This window comes from Pteropus medius, unplaced genomic scaffold, assembly GCF_902729225.1.
Source record: "Pteropus medius unplaced genomic scaffold, Ma_sr-lr_union100, whole genome shotgun sequence".
NCBI lineage: Eukaryota > Metazoa > Chordata > Mammalia > Chiroptera > Pteropodidae > Pteropus > Pteropus medius.
In genome coordinates this window covers 4,889,555-4,907,512 of record NW_024350927.1, presented here as the reverse complement: position 1 = coordinate 4,907,512, position 17,958 = coordinate 4,889,555, and the positions used below count along the sequence as shown (strand labels likewise).

The window sequence follows — 17,958 nt, the reverse complement described above, 5'->3', positions numbered from 1 at the left end:
AATTTGGTGATGGACAGAGGGGAAGGGAGTTTGGGGGACTGGGAGAATGTGGTGAAGGATTAAAGAAGTACAAATTAGTAGTCGATTGTTGTTCACGGGGATGGGGAGCATGGCATAGAGAATGCAGTTAGCATTAATATGATGGCTAAGTGGAGGGTCAGGAGGGAGGGAGCAATTGGGGGGATCATTTTATGAACAATATACACGTCTAACCAATGTACTGTATACTTGAAACTAATTTAAACACATATTTACATACATACATACATACATACATACACACATACATACATAGGAAGAAAGTGGGGTGGGGGAGTTAGTGTTTTTTAAAGCTTGGTTTATGCCATGCACTGTGCTAAATGCTATTTTGGCCCTGAGATTATCTCACTTTATAAACTCTTTATAATCACTACTATGAGATAGGTACTTTGACCATTCCCATTTTACAGATGAGGTGACAGACTCAGCAAGGTAAAGTGCTCTCCTCAAGGTCACATAGCTGTAAGGGGTGGAACAGAGACACAATTTTACAGGGAGCAGCGGAATCAGTGCCGAGCTCAGAGGCTCTGCTTCAGACACACTTGGAGAGAAAATAGAAATAAAAGGATGGGAGCTAAGGACAAAGCAGCCCTTTACAGCTCCAACCCCTTACAAAAGAAGGCTTTTCAATTAGTTGTGAAGACAGAGTACAAGGGAAGTCGTTTATTGGCACCAAGAGGCATTTAAATAAGACCCAGGAAGAACTTCCACCAGACAGCACTGAAATAGAGGGTCAGAGGGGAGGTAGAACCTTTTCTACAGCCTTTTAGTTGGGCAGATTATTTGGCCATCGGAGTCATCTTTAATTAACATCTTGAGGTAAAGAAGGCTGGGGGGTGGGGGGCACGATCTCAGGTTGGGCAAGGATCTCTGAGTGCAGCATTCCCAGGCTCCTGTAAACAGGAGTCCTGCAGGCAGAGTAGGAAGTGAAGGGAAGGAATTCTGAGAATGAGGCCTCAGGAGGAGGATTCTCATGACTTTCCATACCCGCGCCAGCTCCCGCTGCCACCACTGGTTCCACTTTATGGCAGGCATATTTCAAAGGCCCGGTTCCATTTGCATTTTTAAAACCTTGCGGATGGCCTGGGAAAATTGCATTTTTCCAGTGTTCCTGCGTACCACACTCCTCATCTCCTTTCTCACTCCACTGGGCTTCTGCCTCTGCACCCTCTGTTCCCAGATGGTCCCCCACCAAAGGCAGAGCAAGCCCAGTCCCCACTGGAAATCATCTGGCGGTCTCGGAGGCCAAAAAGGGCTCTGGAGAGAGTGTGGCAAAGGTGGTCGCAGCTATGGCCAGCTGGACAGCATGAAACTAGGACCCCAATCCACTAAAACTAGTTCTCAGGGGAGTGGGGGCTGTGTCCTGAGTATGGGCTGAGGATGGCACAGCATTACAGGGTACATCAATGGCACTCCCTGTGGATTCATCAGACTAAGAGGAACACTGCAGGTGGCTTGGAGAACTTTGAGGAGGCTCTTGGAAGCAGCCTTCAAGCCAACTGAAAAGAGTAAGCCATTCACCCAGCAAAGAAAACTCTTTGCTCTCAGCTGGGCTTGGGAACACACTCTGTGTCTCTGTTATTGCTCCTTTAAAAACAAATCTTTTTCTGTTCTTCCTCTTACCCGCTCCCATTGCTCCACATTCTCTGCCTTCCCTCTGGAATGTGTCAAGAGGGACTGGAAGTTTGCAGGGTGGTGCTGTGTCTCTTCCTCTGTACTCAGGCGTCAGATGTGGCCTCTGATCTTGGGGAAGCAACACACACACTCTCCACCTCTCAGGAGGGCGCTCCTGTCTCTCTCTCTCCCCGTGCAACTCAGGGTGGCACCTTCTATGCCAGGAGCTGCCCTCAACCTTAATGTCTTCAAGGCCAGATGGAGCCCCTAATTGTCCTCTGACAGGCTTGGCCAGCCTGCAATGGCTCCCCTGACGAACCCGAGCACATGGGGAGTGAGTGCAGGGGCCAGGACACTGGCTTGGGCCATTTGCTTCTGCATACGAGCTCTCAAGGCATCCAGGGCCATAAATACCAATGTGTCCACTTGGCAGCTGGTCAGTGGGTACAGCATGTGGGGACTGAGCACCACTGAACTCCACAAAGCACCTTAAAGTTAGAGGTGCCCCAACTCAGTTTTCCCTTTTTAAACAGGAGGGTTGGGGAAACTAACATGGGCTGAGCATCTGTCTGTGGCTATGGCACTTGGTGTTTCATTTTATAACTCTCCCGTTTTTATTTCTCCCATAAGCTAGAAATTTCTGAAAGTAAGGATTGTGTTTCACCCATCTCTCTGTCTGCCTTCTTCCTCCCTCGGCACACAATCTGAGGATGTAGGGTAAACTCTTAGCTCACCCCTCACTCAACAGTGGCAATGTCCTCCCTTCTCACTGGCTTCTATAAGTAAAACCCTTCAGTCTTGCAGCGGGAGACTGGCAGCTCGTCCTCTTTAGAGGCATCCCCCTGGCTCTTGCTGGGTGACACCAGTGCCAATGCCCTCTGATCCCTGATGGAGAAAAATGGGCCAGGCACTGGCGGTGGCTCCCCAGCCTCTTCTTCTTGTGGTCCTCTGGCCCGTGGTATCAGGCCTACCGTGTGCTAGAGCTGGAGGGAAGCCGGGTCCCAGGGGCTGGCATGGCTCTGGTCTCTGGTGCCAGAGACCTGAATGGAGAAGGAAGGAAGAAGGGACAGTGCCAGGAGCCTGGGCTTGGCAGCTCCCTCCAGAGGAGACCCGGGGATGCCTTCGAATGTCAAAGAGGCTGGTGACCTGCCAAGGCTGAGTGGACTAAGAGAGGAACCTAGGAAACTCGGGGCCCGGGCAAGTGGCCAGGAATGGGCCCTTTGCAGAGGCGGGAACTGACCCCCAGGGGTCGCTGCACCGCTTGCAGCCTCAGAGGCTGGCAGTGGGAGCCCGGCTGTACCATCGCACGGCCCTGGCAGGGGGAGCAGCAGTCACGGCGGCGCCTGGCGGCGGGCTCCGGAGACAGCAGTGCGCGACTGAGCGCAGGCCCTAGCCCGCTGCTCACGCAAGGCCCGGTGGCGTGAAGGCCAGAGGTGCCAGTGGCTGGGGGTTGGGGCGCGGCTCCAGAGCCTCCCCGGGACACCCCTACATCCCGTGGTGGAGCCGGGACCCAAACAAAGGCGGACGGCGAATAAAAGGCGGCGGCGCCTCTTGCTCGGGATTTCGCGCTGGGGACCAGGATCCGCACCAGGCTGTGCGCGGTCTGTGTGCTCTGGAGCGGAGCGGGGAACTCCAGCCTCCTGCAGCTCCGAAGAGCTTTTCTCTGCGACTCCCGCGAGGGGACAAGTCCTCACGGGTGGCCCCAGTCTCGGCCCCTCCAGCGCTCCTCCCTCCTGCGCCCGCGGCTCAGCCGCCTGCTCAGCTCGGCCAGCCGAGGTGAGTGCGACGGCCGCTGGGCGCCATCCGGGTTGGGGCTGGGGAGGCATTGCTCGGAGGAGCGGGTCAAGTCCTCCGCGCCGCCCCCACCCTGGCCTGAGCAGGGCGGTGCGTGAAGTTCCCCCGCTCTCCAGCCAGTCGGGGATGCGGGCCTCGGAACCACTACGCTGGGAAAGCTGGCTGGCGGTGGGCAGAACCCAGAGCTTGTCCTCCGCTATCGGTCCCCAGCTCCGCACCAACTCCCAGCGGGCCTGAGCAGCCTCGGTCTACACCGGCTAGTTTGGTGTCCAGAAACCGCGAGGCTTCCGACCTCCGGCCCCCTGCTCGTCCCCGCGGGTGGATGACTGATTCCATAAAAGTTGAGCATCGGTCTGAACCCGCCCCAGATCTGGCTCGTGGCTGGGCTGGAGCAGGAGAAGGGGACAGGAAAAGGTTAATGACCTCCTCTCCATCCACTCCCTACTTTAGCGCACTTATGCTCTCAGCGGGACATTTCCCGAGTCTTGGGGCCCAACTAACCTGCTGCGGGTCCAGCTGGGCGCGCGGGGGCTTCGGGGCAGGCTAGGTGGACGATGGAAGCCGAGCGCGAAAGGGTCTCCGGGCCCTGCCGAGAACACGAGTGAGGGTGGACGTGGAGTGGGCAGCCGAGCAGTGGCGGCGCCGAGGATGGGGGAAGATGCTGGCTCGAGTGGCGCCGAGTCCCGTGAGTCAACCCCGCCGCTGGGAGAACTTTTCCAACTCCCTGGGGGCGGAGGCCCGCAGCTCGGCTAGGAAGGCGCCTCCTAGGAGGCTTCCTTTCCTGGGCCACTCTCTACTGTGGAAGCCGGCGCCAGCTCCCCGCAATTCCTCCTGAGGCTGGGTGTAGATCCCCTCCTCTCCGTGCCCCGGGTCAGCACCGCGGACAGCACCTCGCGGGGCGGCCTTGGAAACCCAACCCCCCGCGTGCGCCCCACGGACCCGCCTGCACACTCACACAGATCTACAGACCACCGGCAAACAGTCCCCCACACAGATTCATAGTCCACTCACGCAAATACACATCCACCCACGGTCCTCACAATCCGCACAGAGGGAAGAGCCACATGCACGTGGACGAGCACAGATCTTCCCACCCGCATCAGCAATCCCGGCCGCGTCTTTACGTCCTGCTGTCTCTGGCCACCTGAATAAGCCCCAGACTCCAGAGCTCACTGCAGGGTGCTCACAGAGATACCCAGTGATTCACAGAGCCGCTCAAGCGACCCGCCTCTCCACACGCACACAGTCCCGCTCCTTGGGGGAAGTAGAGGATGGCAGAGCAGACCCTCCCCCACCCAGTGCAGACCTGGTCAGGAACCAGGGTATTTGCCAAATTCAGAGAGTAGGCTCTGGCCCGGTGGAAGCTGAGGGCAGAAGCCCAGCCTTACAGAATCTTGGTTTTAGGTTCAGAGTCCATTGTGCTGAGCTCGCCGCCCCATGCCTGCTCCCCTTCAGATCTTACTCCAGACAAATCTCCTTCTACAACCAGAGTGTGTGCCCCTCTCTCCCCACACCATTCTTTGCTTTCGCTTGCTGCGTCTTTGTTTACCCGCTATGTTCTCCTCCTCCAGGTTTATCTTCACACGACCTTTTTTTTTTTTTTTTTGTCTTTTCCAGTTCCTCCTTCCCAGTTACCTTCACTCTCTCCCCAACTTTCCTTCAGTCAGTCTACACCCATGTGGGAAGCTTAGGGGTAGCCGTCTCCATTGTCTCAGCAGATCCTGCACCCCCACCCCTCTCTTTGGAAGTCCGACACACACACCCTCTCTGCCCATGGCCTCAGCAGCTTTTGCCCCCTTCCCAGGAAAAATCTCCAAGGCCAGATGTGCCAGCGTCCCCACAGTCTTTCCAGGGGCCAGGATTCCTCGGTTGTGGAATCACAGCAAGTGATTCTATCCCCGCCTCCCCGGGGATTTGGCTTTTGGATGGTTCTGGTAACCCATGCCCTGGCTTGCCCTTGGACACCTCTCCTGCCGTTGCTCTTAAAACCCAGAAACTAGGTTGAAAGAGGAAGAGCGTCAGCATGAGGTAGTGGAAGGAGCGCGGGAGAGCGAGCGGGGAGCCCTGGGTCCTAGTCTCAGCTTGGCCACGTGCCAACTGTGTCCTTGGGCAAATTTCTTTCTCTGAGCCTCAGGCTTCCCATCTGTACGAGAACAGGGTTTGTCCAGGTACCTTCAGAGTCTCTTTTTGACCTTAATAATGTGGAACATTGGAGTCTCTTGAATGTGGGTGGGACTGAAAATCGTGGTTCTAACTCCAGAGGTTGTGGTACCTTCCCCTTCCTCAGAGCAGCCACCACCGGTGAAGTCATCCTGTCCTGTGAGCAGTGGATGTTCGGATGATTTCCTTTATAGGACCAGAGATGTTAATTTTCTCGCGGTCACACAGCTGAAACAATCTCCATTGGGGCAGGCATTGATTCTACTGTCAGTATATCCTCTGGATAAACCACTGGTTCTGCTGGCAGATGCTTGGGGAATGAACGAATGAACAAATTAATGAATAAAAGAGTAGAGACTTCAACCTGGATCTCCCTACCCCCGGAGCCTTGGGATTATGGTTTAAGCCCTTTTCCCTGATAGTTTAGACACGTCTCCCTTGTCTCCCCATCTCTCCTGAAAGGTCATTCGAAGGCAGATGGAGTTGTCAAAAACCCTTCCTCCCTTAAGGCCAACTCTGGGCTGATCGTAAATGAACACAGAGAAGTTTTAGAGTCCCTGCCTGGCGGGTGGGGGCTTGGCGATCAGCCCAAAGTCCCTAAGACTCAACCGAGTAAGCTGTCCGTGGCAGCTGGCCAGGATCTGAGGCCAGAAGGGAAGACAGTCATCGCTACCATTTGGCTGAGCAACCACTTCCCACAGACCCATGAGCTGAGTACTGTAAAAATCAGCTTTACAGATGAGCAAAGTGAGATGATGAAAGATGAGGTGGTTTCTCTACAGGCAAACAGCTAGCCCACTGTCAGTCATAAAGATAAGCATCCCAAAATGGTGGGGATGGTGGCAGTGGTGGTCGATAATAACATTGTTGGTGTTGATAATGATGGTAGCATAATTATGATTGGAGGTTTGATGATTGGGCTCTTTGGTACTCTTTCCCTGCTTTGAAATTGTTTACCCTCTTAAACCTCGTGTATTTCTCCCCTCGCCTAACTATGGAGAAACCAAGGGCTGGGACAGTGAGATGGAGGTGTCCAGTTGTCGATCAGTTCCAGCTGAGGAGGAGGGCTTGTCATTTGAAATCTTCTTCGTCCTGCCCACCCTCCCCCACCCAAGCACATCTCCTGCCAGAGTAGCCAGGAGCAGTGTCAAAACACCCTTCCAAGCTGGGTTCCAAATGCAAAGCCCAGGGAAAATAAATAAAGAGAGCAGTGCCCGCCCGAAATAGAAACATGTATCAACTCACAAATATGCATGTTTTCCAAAAGTCGCATTTCACGGGCAGACAGTGCGGCTCATGCTCCAGCTGCTCAACAAAGGCTGGAGGCATGGACACTGCTGGGATCGGTCCAAGGAAAGTGGCAGAGCCTCCCCCAGCGAGCTTACACCCTGCTTGGGGTGTAAGGCCAGACTGGAAGGCCAGGCAGCCATGCTCCCGCTCCTCACCAGCTGGAAGGTACAGGGGTGGGGGGATTGCAATTATTATGTGTCTATGTGGTAAGCAAAGCTCTTTGGAAATGGGCAGCAGATCAGGCTGATGGCCTCGGGTCCTCTGCCTTACAATGGGAGCAGCAGGCTGGTAATAACAATATGGATAATAATAGCTGCATTTGTTGAGTATCTACTACGTGCCATGGGCTAAACATTTACACGTATTATCTCACTTAACCTTGCAACCATCTCATGACATGCGAACTGTTATCCCCACTTAATATATGGGAAAACCAAGGCTCAGAGAAGTGAAGAGGCTTGCCCAAGGCCATGCAGCTAGCAGAGACCAAGTCGGGATCAGATTTTGATCTGAATGAAGCAAGAGCCCCTATTTTGCCCAGTACTCTGCATCGTGTCTAGTATTCATTCATTCATTCATTCATTCAATAAATTTTTTGTATGTGTGGAGAAACCCATTTACAGGATAGTTTTCAAAAGAATGTAAATTCCTCTGCCGCCTGGGTCAGAGGTAAAAAATCGTACTGTCACCTGAGTTTAGCTCTGGCCATCCCTCAGTGGCCCAGGATGGGTATCTGACGCTTCTGAGCTAGGTCTACATCTCAGGTTCTGTTCCCAACCCGTCTGCCTAGGTGATGGGCTCAGGCGGGATCCCCACTCTGAAGCTTGGACTGTGAAAGGTAATTGAACTCCGTGAGAGGTCAGGGCTGCATGAGGCCTCGGCAGATGGAGAAATGACTTACTTCAGAGAGGACAGATGAGTTGCCCAGCACCACACAGCACGTTGGTGGCAGAGTCTGAATCTCATAATCCCAAACTGGCGTGCCACGTAGCCAGGCTCGCTACATGTGTGGGAAGCGTCCAAACCGCCCCGGCAAAGGGGGCTGAACCAATGCAGGCAGTAAACCTAACACTTCCCTTCCGAGCGCAGAGGGGCAATGCAGCTGCTTTCACTGCCTTCTCCTCCGCATCCCTCCGACATATGGCCTATCCCAGCTCCCCACCTAGTCGTCATCATGAACAACACTAGCAAATACAGAACATTTGCCATGTGCCAAGCACTGTGCTAAATGCTTCACACATATTAATTGCTATGATCCCTACAGCAGCCCTAAAGTCTTCTTATTACACTTCACATTGAAGGAACTGACGCTAGAGAGGTTGACTCACCTGCCTAAGGTCTCACAGCTAGTAAAGGGACAGGCGGGGTCCGTGGAGCAGGTTTACTCTGGGGGCAAGAGAGGAGGTTTGGAAGCAAAGCCAGGGGAAGGAGGAGCTGATGGACAGCAGCAAGCTATTTATATTACACCTTCTGGCCTTGTCACGCTTGCTGGCATTTGTGCTGGCAGAAGCTATGTCTCTGCCAAAACCTGGAAGTAAGAAGCCTGGTACAGGGTCCTGGGACCAGCCCCTGGGGGGACATAATCTGGGTGTTTCTCCCTGAACTTGGGGGGAAACCCCACTAGATATGCAGAACCCCTTGATCCTGGCATCCCCTTCCTCCCTCTTTGTTCCTCGGAGGGAACCAAGCTAGGAACCTAGGAAATTTGGAAAAAGCTGTTGGGTGGGAAGATTAGGGTTTGCTGCATGCAGTGAGCTTGACCATTGGGAATAAGGAGGTGGTGGGACAATGGGAAGGGCTGGCTTGGATTCAGGTGCCAGCAGGGGCCATGCAGGTCTCTATTAGGGGGCACTCTTTGGAACCAGTGGTGTCCCAGGAGACAGTGTCCAGAAGCTTAAACCTCTACTAAAAAAGGCATTCTCCTTCATCTCCCATCCCCAGTGGCTGCCTGAGCAGCCCCACTGTGTGCCAGGTTCTAGGCATGCTGAAATGGGAAAGCCTTAGTCTCTGTACTTGTAGAGCTCACCAGAGTCTCCAGTCCCTGCCCTTGTACTTCCTGTCCAGAGCAGTGGTTAGGGGTGATAAGTGATAGTTTACCCAGTTCCCCCACCGGAAGTAGACCCAGGTGTCCACTGGGACTCAGAGGACATAATCTCGGCAAGTGGTCATTCCAGGGTCAGGAGGAAATTTTCCTAGGAGTGGTACCTGCAATGTACCTGAGTGCTCTCCTCAGCTTGATGTCTTGGTGGGAGAGGGATGCAGTAGGGAAGGCTCATTCTTGCCCAGCCATCTGCCGAGGCATCTGACACATACTGGCACCTGGATGATGAATCTTTTGCCAAACCTTGTTAATAAAAGAGACGTGACTGCCAGCTGGAAGCCACTCCTGTCATGAAAGAGAATGTGGTGATCTTCTTATCTCTGGGAAAGGCAGCCTAACGGGGCTTGGAGTTGGGACAATTGTGGCAAGCTGGTGATCCTAGAATGTTTGGAGATGAATCCTGTGTGTTTCCCCCACACTGCATTGGCCTTTGCACTGTCCTAGAGGATTTATCATGTTCTTAGCTGGGAGAGTTTTGCAGGGTGATCACCCGATGATAACCATGATTGTAATAATGGCCAACATATTTTTAATGTTTACTACCTGCCAGGCACTGGGCTTAGAGCTTTATAGGCATTATCATTCCATCCTACCAGCCCTATGTGAGAGTTGCCATTATCATTCCATTTTAAGGATGAGAAATGTGAAGTACAGAGAGGCTGAGCAGCTTCCTAGTAAGTGATAGAGACAAGACTCAAACCCAGGCAAGTTGGCCCCAGCTGCCGTAAGCACAGCCACCGTACAATGATGAGGCTACATTTTGGCCTTTATATTAACTTGATTTGGGTCTTTAAGGATGAGCATGATTGAAACCAAAACACCTTTTGGATCCTTCAGTAATCTGGGTAATTTGTACATACGGACTCAAGCTGCGTCCCAGTTGACAGAGTGACGTGTGTTGACTGTTTCTTGACTGCCAAGCAACCTAGTAGATCACTTCTCAGATGTCCAGATGTGGGCAACATCTGGCAGACTGGTAGGACTTTTCTGGATGTCACCCAGATGTTTCCCCTTTTCACTCCACGTAAATGCAGCTGGGACTCACATCCTTCTGTATACGCTTGTACGTGGGAAGTTCCTGGTTGAAAAGTATTCACCAGTTTTAAAACATCATCTTGTGATTTCACAAAGGCAGGATGTTGGTTTCGGTTCCTCTCTGCAATCCAGGCCTGAGGGACATTAGGTTAAACCAGAGAAAAATCAGGCTTTGGGAAAGTGTCAGCAGCTAAAGGAGAAAACCCCTCCTTTTCTTCAGTCAAGAAAGCTGAGACAAGGTTGGCCGGTGAAGAGCATTGCAGGCAAGTAGCTGCTGCATGTTCTCTGCAAGGGTTCCTGACTTTCTAACCCTATCCTCCAGTAGCTTCGAGCAGATGGTCTCAGAGTAACAGAGCCAGCATTGGTGATGAACAGGGACATGTCAGCCAAGAGGCATTCTTGGGCGTTTATGGACATGAGAGTAGATCTGAGGTGAGAATGTTCACACAGCCTTCGGGAGGAAGGGGGTTTGAGACACCACAAAGTTAAGCTAAGGGTGGTTTAACAGAAAGTTCTTATTTTATATAACAAGGACCAACGAGTGAATGAGTTAAGACTATGAATGAATGAATAAGTGAATGAATGAATTGGTAAATGGAAGAATTTGTGAATGGGGCTGATGGACTTTGACAGCCAGGGCCTTGATTTGATGGGGCCTGACCTGACTCCAAGTACTGACCAAGGGAAGGGTCCTATCCTTGTCCCCTGGAACACCCTTCAGCTCAGGGTCAGGGAAAGATAGGCTGAACCTTGAACCTTGCCCTCTCACTGCACACCCCGCCCGCACCCCATTCTGCAGACCCTCTTCTGGCTCCTGGCCCTGGCAGGGTTGGAACCCAGGCAGCTGCAAAGCTGACGGAGGCTGCAGCCCCCACACCCTGAGAAATCTGCAGCCTTCTTCACCTTCCCAGCTGCCCCCGTACCCCTAAGTCACCCCATCTCCTCTTGTTACACTTCTGTGTCTGGCCCTCTGGGGACTCCAAATGGCACAACTGGGAGATACCTGGAAGCTCATTGAATCCAACCCTCCCATTTGACAGAAGGGTAAACTGAGGCCCAGGGGAGAGGAAAGACTTGCCCAAGGTCACACGCAAATGGGAGACAGAACTCCATTATTGTGGAGAAATGAGGAGTGTTCCTACTAGACTTAGGATGACACTGTACCGTTTAGTAGGGTGGGGGTGGGACAGAAGGGGTCTGCGATTCTTGAGCCCAGATAGCTTCACTGGGTCTCTGTCTCTGGGGCCAGGAATAGCAGTTCTTAGTTCCTAGGATCCTGAATCTCTCACCCATTTTACAGGAAAGGCAGCAGAGCTTGCGGGGGAGGGGCGTTCGTGGTACTGGGGATCTGCTCTCCATCCTGGGCCCTCTCCTTCAGCTGCTCAGCACTGACCCTCGACCCCCGTCTCTGTAAGCAGCTGCAACACGTGGAAGATGGGCTGAGGCTGGGGGCTAGTGTTAGACACCCCCGTCTGGCAGGGACCTCTGTGCTGGCCCCAGGTGTGGAGGGGTACTGAGTACACATCCAGGGCTGACCATCCTCCTTCCCATATACTCCCGAGCATCAACCCACATTGTAGCCAGGAAGCCCTTCCCCAGAGCCACTGACCTGTACAGGCACTGAAGGTGCATTTCTATCTGGACACCCCAAATCGTGAAGTTGGGTGCCAGTCCCTGATGCTTCTCTCCTTCCTGCCCCAGAGCCTGCCACACAGCCAGGGCTGTGGCCAGAATGACTGGCCAGAATGATTCCGGGGCCAGACCCTGAGAGTGTGTGTGCATAGGGGTGTGTGCATGAGTGTGCGTGTGTGCGCGCCAGCAGAGTTTGAGAGGGCTGGCTCTAGAACTCTGGGAGCTTTCAAACACGGAAGACTCAAATAAAATCTAATATAGTGGGAAGAGTGCTGAGCTTATCAGAAATCAGGTTCAAATAAATCTCTTTACATCTCTTAGCTTCGGTTTTCTTGTTTGCAAATTGGAAATAATTCCTAAGACTAGAAAACCTATACAAAAATGATCTACAGGCTGTAAGGTGCTGCACAGATGCAGTATCATTCAATCTCCCAGGATGAGAGTATCAAAGACAGGAAGAGAATGGCTCTGGCTTGAGGACACAAGGGCCTGAGTAGCCTCTAGCATCTCCTTGCCATGCTCCTTCTATCTGGTGATGGCCTCCTGTGCCCTCCACAAGCCCAGGCAGCAGGGGCTGGGGGAGCCCCAAGTTCTCAGAGCGAGAGATTTGCCCTTATCTCACTTTCTTTCTAGGCAGTGAGGCGGAGGGTACAGCCCCTTCCCAGATCTCCATCCCAGACCAGTCACGGTGGCCCCTTGGGGGGGGGAGGGGCTCGAGTACTTTGCATTATGTGCCTTTTTATCTTTCAGCTTCCAGTTTACCCTCAAGCTTCTCTTTTGTAGTATGGGACTGAGGAGAGTCTTGCAACATCCCCGGACCCACGGATGTGGTCCGGATGTGCTGCGGGGAGGGGGGAGAGTGGTTTCCGAAGCTTTCCCCTAAGAACCGACAGGTGGCCAGCTGCTGCATCCCAGCGAAGCCGAAGGCATCCAGCATATGCTCTTCAGCGGCTCCTGCCTCTTGGAGTGAGGCTACAGCAGGAATCACCCTGTTCGCCTCCCCCAACCCACCAGTTATACAATAGCTTCTGAATAGGGGTGAAGGGGAGCCCACTTTAGAGAGCATCTCTCCCCAGATGGGGGACCACCCATCCAGAGATGTTAAGTGACTTGTTGGGTCACACAACAGGCCGGTGGCAGGGCAAGTCCCTACACTCAGCCTCCGGGGGCCACTTGTGCTGAGCCAGGCAGCCATCCCCTGCTTCCCCCTCCTCCCCTGCCCCTGACTTGAGCTCCCAGGAAGAGCTGGCGGGAGCCAGGGGAATTGTTTTACATATTTGTTAATCGGGTCTCAGAGAGAGAGAAGGGCCCTGAGCTCATCAACCAGGAAGGAATCCAATTTGGCTTTTATGGCCATGGTTATTGGTCTTATTTTGTGGGGATCTTTTTATTTTTTATTAATGCAGTGATCTGGGAGCTGGAGAGCTGGCTGGCTGCTGGGCCCAGGGGGTCCTCTGGCTTACATGAAACTCCAGACAGCAACTGGGACCTGGGCCTGGGGGTGGGGGACAGGTGGGGTCGGCGGCAGCATGGACAGGCTGCAGTGAAGATTTTCAGGAAACATGTGACCCTTCAGGCAAGTGGTGTTTAAGGGCCTGCCTGTACTTCACGGTTCTATAGGTGTTGCTGCTTTTATTAAGCTTTTATTGCCTCTTCCTCAGAGATGAAAGGCTGCTTGGCAGGGGCCAGGAGCCAGGCCTGATGGGTCTGGGCCCTGCAGCCTGAGTTGTGCAGGCAGAAGGGGGTGAAGAGGGAGAGGCAAAAGTGGACCAGTTGGGGTGGAATTTCTTTTGTCCATGGAGCACAATGGTTAAAAAGATGGTCCCCGACTCCTGCCTACAGAGAGGCTCAGATCCCAGCCGCACTCCTGCCAGCTGCCTTGTAGAGCTGAGGCTGGAGCAGAGGTGACATAAATAAGTAAAGTGCCCAGTGCTGGGCACACAGCAGTGCTTGATGGATGGGCAGCTCCCCACCCGAGCCTCTCCTATGGGGCCTGGCACATAGTGAGCCCTTGGCCCTCTATTTTCTTTTGCTGCCTGGACCCACAAGGAGGAGCTGATTGGCAGATCTGGGTGGCCTGTTCGTGTCTCCCTCTCTGGACATAAAGTCCTGTTCCTGGCCCAAGTGCCATCATGTCTTCTTCTCCATGGCTGGAGGAAAAGGCACTTCGAGGAGTGAGCCCTGGACAGAGATCAAGGAGGCTGAGTCTACCCCAGAACCAGGGGGCAGAGCACCTGAGGAGAGGCAAGTGTGAGCCGGGGTCGGGGGTGGGGGAGGCCAAAGGCTAGATCACCTGCTTCAGGAAGCCATGGGGAACTGGGGAGAATGGTCCTGGACTACCTGCAACAGAATCACCTGGGGAGGTAGTGTAAATACAGATTCCTGGGCTGCACCCCCTGAGTCCGATTGGTTAGATCTGGTGTCTGGCCCAGGAGTTTGCATTTTAATGAGTGCACGCAGTGACTGATCCACACTCCTGTCTGAGGGTCGATGTGGTAGACGATGAAAGGTCTGCTCTGGCAGACTGGCAGACCTGCCACAAGCCAGGCCAGATTTTGGCCTCTCTCCATCTGCAAAGCTCATAATGATCATACTAGCTGCTGTGACTCAGCAAGTGGAATAGCACCACCCCCATTTTACAGATGAGGAAACTGAGACCTGCCCAAGGCCCCCAGCTAGTGGCAGAGCCAGGGTTTGAACCCAGGACTATCTGACTACAAAATCCATGCTTAGCTCCCTCCTCCCCGCAAAAAAATCAGGCCCTGGAGCTCTCAGTACCTGATATTCTCTTAGTGTTGGGGACCAGTTCTGTTCCACTGAACACACGGAACAGGGAAAAGTGACAGTGGCTGTTGTGACCGTTAATGTTGCGTTCCTCTGGTGCTGGCTGGGACGGTTCCCTGGGTGATAGATCGACCGTTGCAAAGCTTGTTTGCCTGATATATATGGCACTGTTGGGCTCGCGAGTCATTGCCCACAGTTTCCTCACCAGCTGTCATCCAGGAGAGGCCAGTCGTCCTTCAAGCACCGTAGCCTGCTCTCCTGTGAGAAATGAGGGGCCTGGGCAGGGTCACCACAGCCCCTCCCCAACTTCCTCTTCTCTCCACCCTCCTGGGCTCCCAACAAATATGTCCAGATTTTCTTGGCAAGGAGGAGTGGTCACGTGCATCCCTCTGAATTCCCTGGCCTCTGCTGGTAAATGTAGCCCATGAGGATGGTTTCCCTAGAGGGTAGCAGCTCTGGTGGGAGGAGGCGCAGGTGCCTGCCTCAGCTGCAGCCACAAAGCCAGGCTTCCGTAGGGCTGGGGACGGAGAGGGGTGGTAGATTTAGGATCTTCTTACTGGGAGAAAGACTCTGCCAGGTGCTGACAGGCACCCAGTCACCCCCCCCCCTCTACAGGGCACATCCTGACTCTGTTGCCATTTTCTCTTGCAATTCTGGGTAGGACTTGGGGCTTCTTGGGAGAAAACTTTAGGAAGGTCTAAAGATCCACCTGCTAGGAAGGGGCTCCCTGCTTTACCCCCAGTTTCCCTCTGGGATGCTTTATGCTCCATTGTATTAGTCACAGTTCTCCATAGAAAGAGAACCAAAAGGATGTAGAAGGATGGATGGATAGATAATAGATAGATAGATAGATAGATAGATAGATAGATAGATAGATAGATAGATAATAGATAGGTAGATAGATAGATAGATAGATAATAGATAGATAGATAGATAGATAGATAGATAGATAGATAGACAGACGGACAGACGGACAGATGGACAGACAGATAACAAGGAATTGGCTCACATGATTGTAGCGGCTGAGACGTCCAAGCTCTACAGTTGGCAAGTTGGAGACCTGGGAGAGCCAATGGTGTAGTTCCAGTCTCTGTCCGAAGGCCTAAGACCCAGGAGAGCTGATGCTTCAGTTTGAGTCTAAAGGCTGTAAAGGACAAATATTCTAGCTTCAGCAGTCAGCAGATAAGAGTTCCCTCTTACTCAGCCTTTTCATGCTATTCGAGTCTTCCATTGATTGGATGAGGCCCACCCACATTAAGGAGGGCAAGCTGCTTTACTCAGTCTGCACACTCAGAATCACGTTTGGTCAAATGGGCACTCCTGGCCCAGTCAAGATGACACAAAAATTTAGCCACTGCACTCATGCTATCACAGAAGGGAAGGCCAGGCTTCTGAAACTGCTGAGACCTGAGTGATAGCAGGTCTTATGGGGATGGTGCAGGCTTGCTAAAGGGCGGTGAGTTTCTTCTCTCAGCTCTCAGGGAACTCAAGAGCGGCTTGGAATGGTGAAAAGAAGGTAGGCTTCTGGATCGAATGCTGGTTCCACTCCTATTAGCTGTGTGACCACAGGGAGTCACTTAACCTCTCTGTTTATTCCTCCGTAAGATGGGGTTGCTCATAATGCTCCCTTGCAGGACTGATGTATGAGATAGGGTGAATAGAACTTGCATATGGTGGACGCACAGCTAATTATTATGTTATGGTTCTCTGAATGGATGCCAGAGTGTCTGCATTGAGTTTCTTGAGCTTTTGGCTTCACCCCATCTGTGTGATTTTGCCCCATTTTTACCACCTTGTCTCCAGCGCTGCTGTAGCCTCCTAACCTAAGTGCCCAGGTCTCCGAGAAGAGCCTGGGATTGTGGCTGGCAGGTGCATAACCAGGGCATCTGAAGGGTGGCAGACTCTCAGAAGATGGGGTATTAGGACTTAGGACACTGATGCCCAGGAGGGGCAGAGCCCCCCTCTCTCCATTCCTGCCTTCTCTGCCTCAGATGAGCTGAATCCACCAAAGGGGCAGGGCAGACCCTTAAGCAGGAAGCAGCAGACACAATATCCCCACTTCAACATGTTAGGGGTAAATGAAGCTGTTCAACTCAAAACATCTCATTTTGAACTTCCACCTAAATCTCTCCGTCCAAGAATAGGAGAATTGAAGACCCCAAGATATTTCCAGGACCAGTGCTGAACCAGGGAGGCAAAATGCCCCGAGACGGGAAAAAGAAACTGATTAGGTCCTAACTGCCGTTAAATTATATATACATATACGTAGCTTAAGTGGAATCTGCATGTCTAATGTGATTTTTTTGATTACATTTTAATAGTCTAGCTGGGTTAGGGGGATGAGGAAAGAAGCTGTCATCCTTCGGCAGGAGGGAAGTTGTAAACATGGCTGTGGGTAGGCTCTGGTGTGGGGCCACATCCCTGGGGACCACCCTGGGGAAGAACGAGGCCTGGTGGGAAGCTGGGGGTGTCAATGAGGCAACACTGCCTCCCACCAAAGCCCCACTCTATCCAGATGGGGAAGTCCATCTGGCTTTGTGACTTGAAGAATGCCTCCTTCCTTAGACCTTAAAAATAGCTTCCCGATTTTGGCTTTTTGGGTCCACACGTCATCTTCTCCAGGTCTGGTTGTTTCCCGAGGCTGCCAAAAACTCCTCCCAGAATCTGGTGATGGAGCAGGTTGAACACTCTTTTGAGCCAAGAGTCCTGGCTCTGACACTGAAACATGACCTTGGGTAAGCCCTTCTCCTTGTGTGGTCTCAGTTTCCCCATCTGTAAAATGAAGGAGTTGGACTAGGTGTGCCTTGGTGTCTCTTCTGGGTCCAATGGGCCATGATCTGCTTCCTGCTCATTGTAAAGACTCCTCTCTCCATCTTAGGGGAACAGGAGATGCCACACTCACTCATCTGTTGGGCATTGGCCAACTCCTTCTCCCCAGGTCCTTCTGCTTAGAACCAGAATCTCTGCTGTTGCAACCTGAGCCAACTCTCGTTGGGGGACAGATCCCTCCTCCCAGGCCCGTTATAAGAACTTCTCAAATTGTTGAAGGCTGTTAGCAAACTCCCTTCCACACACACACACACACACGTTCCATTTTTAAATAACATTTATTTCTGATTCTAAAAGTCAGACTACTTGATTGTTGCAGAAAAATTGGAAATAGCCAAATATAAAAGAGAAAATAAAAATCACACACAACCTTCCCAGACAGAGATAACCACTATTAATGTTTTTTTAAAATTCATATATATGGGGATTTATTTTTCTGTTATAAGATTGAGATTATGCTGCAAATATGGCTTTGGGTTGCCCCACACCTGGCCCTTGAAACTGGGCTAGATTCTTCCTTCTGAGGCTCCCCAGGGTCTGCTGTTCCCTGTTAGGTGGGTTTCCCACTCGCTTTTTCCAAGAGAAGGGGAATCTTATTCTGTGGATGTGTGTCCACCTTGGTGCCTCGGCCCCTGGGAGGTCCAGAGTTTAATTTGACCACCTCCGAGTGTGTGTGTGTG

General features: G+C 52.5%; 1 protein-coding gene across 1 annotated transcript in view; it reads left to right on the top strand.

Moving 5' to 3' along the window:
- DISP3 (dispatched RND transporter family member 3) overlaps positions 1 to 17,958 on the top strand; it is a 57,143-nt gene that overhangs the window by 9,489 nt on the left and 29,696 nt on the right. The window lies entirely within an intron of this gene.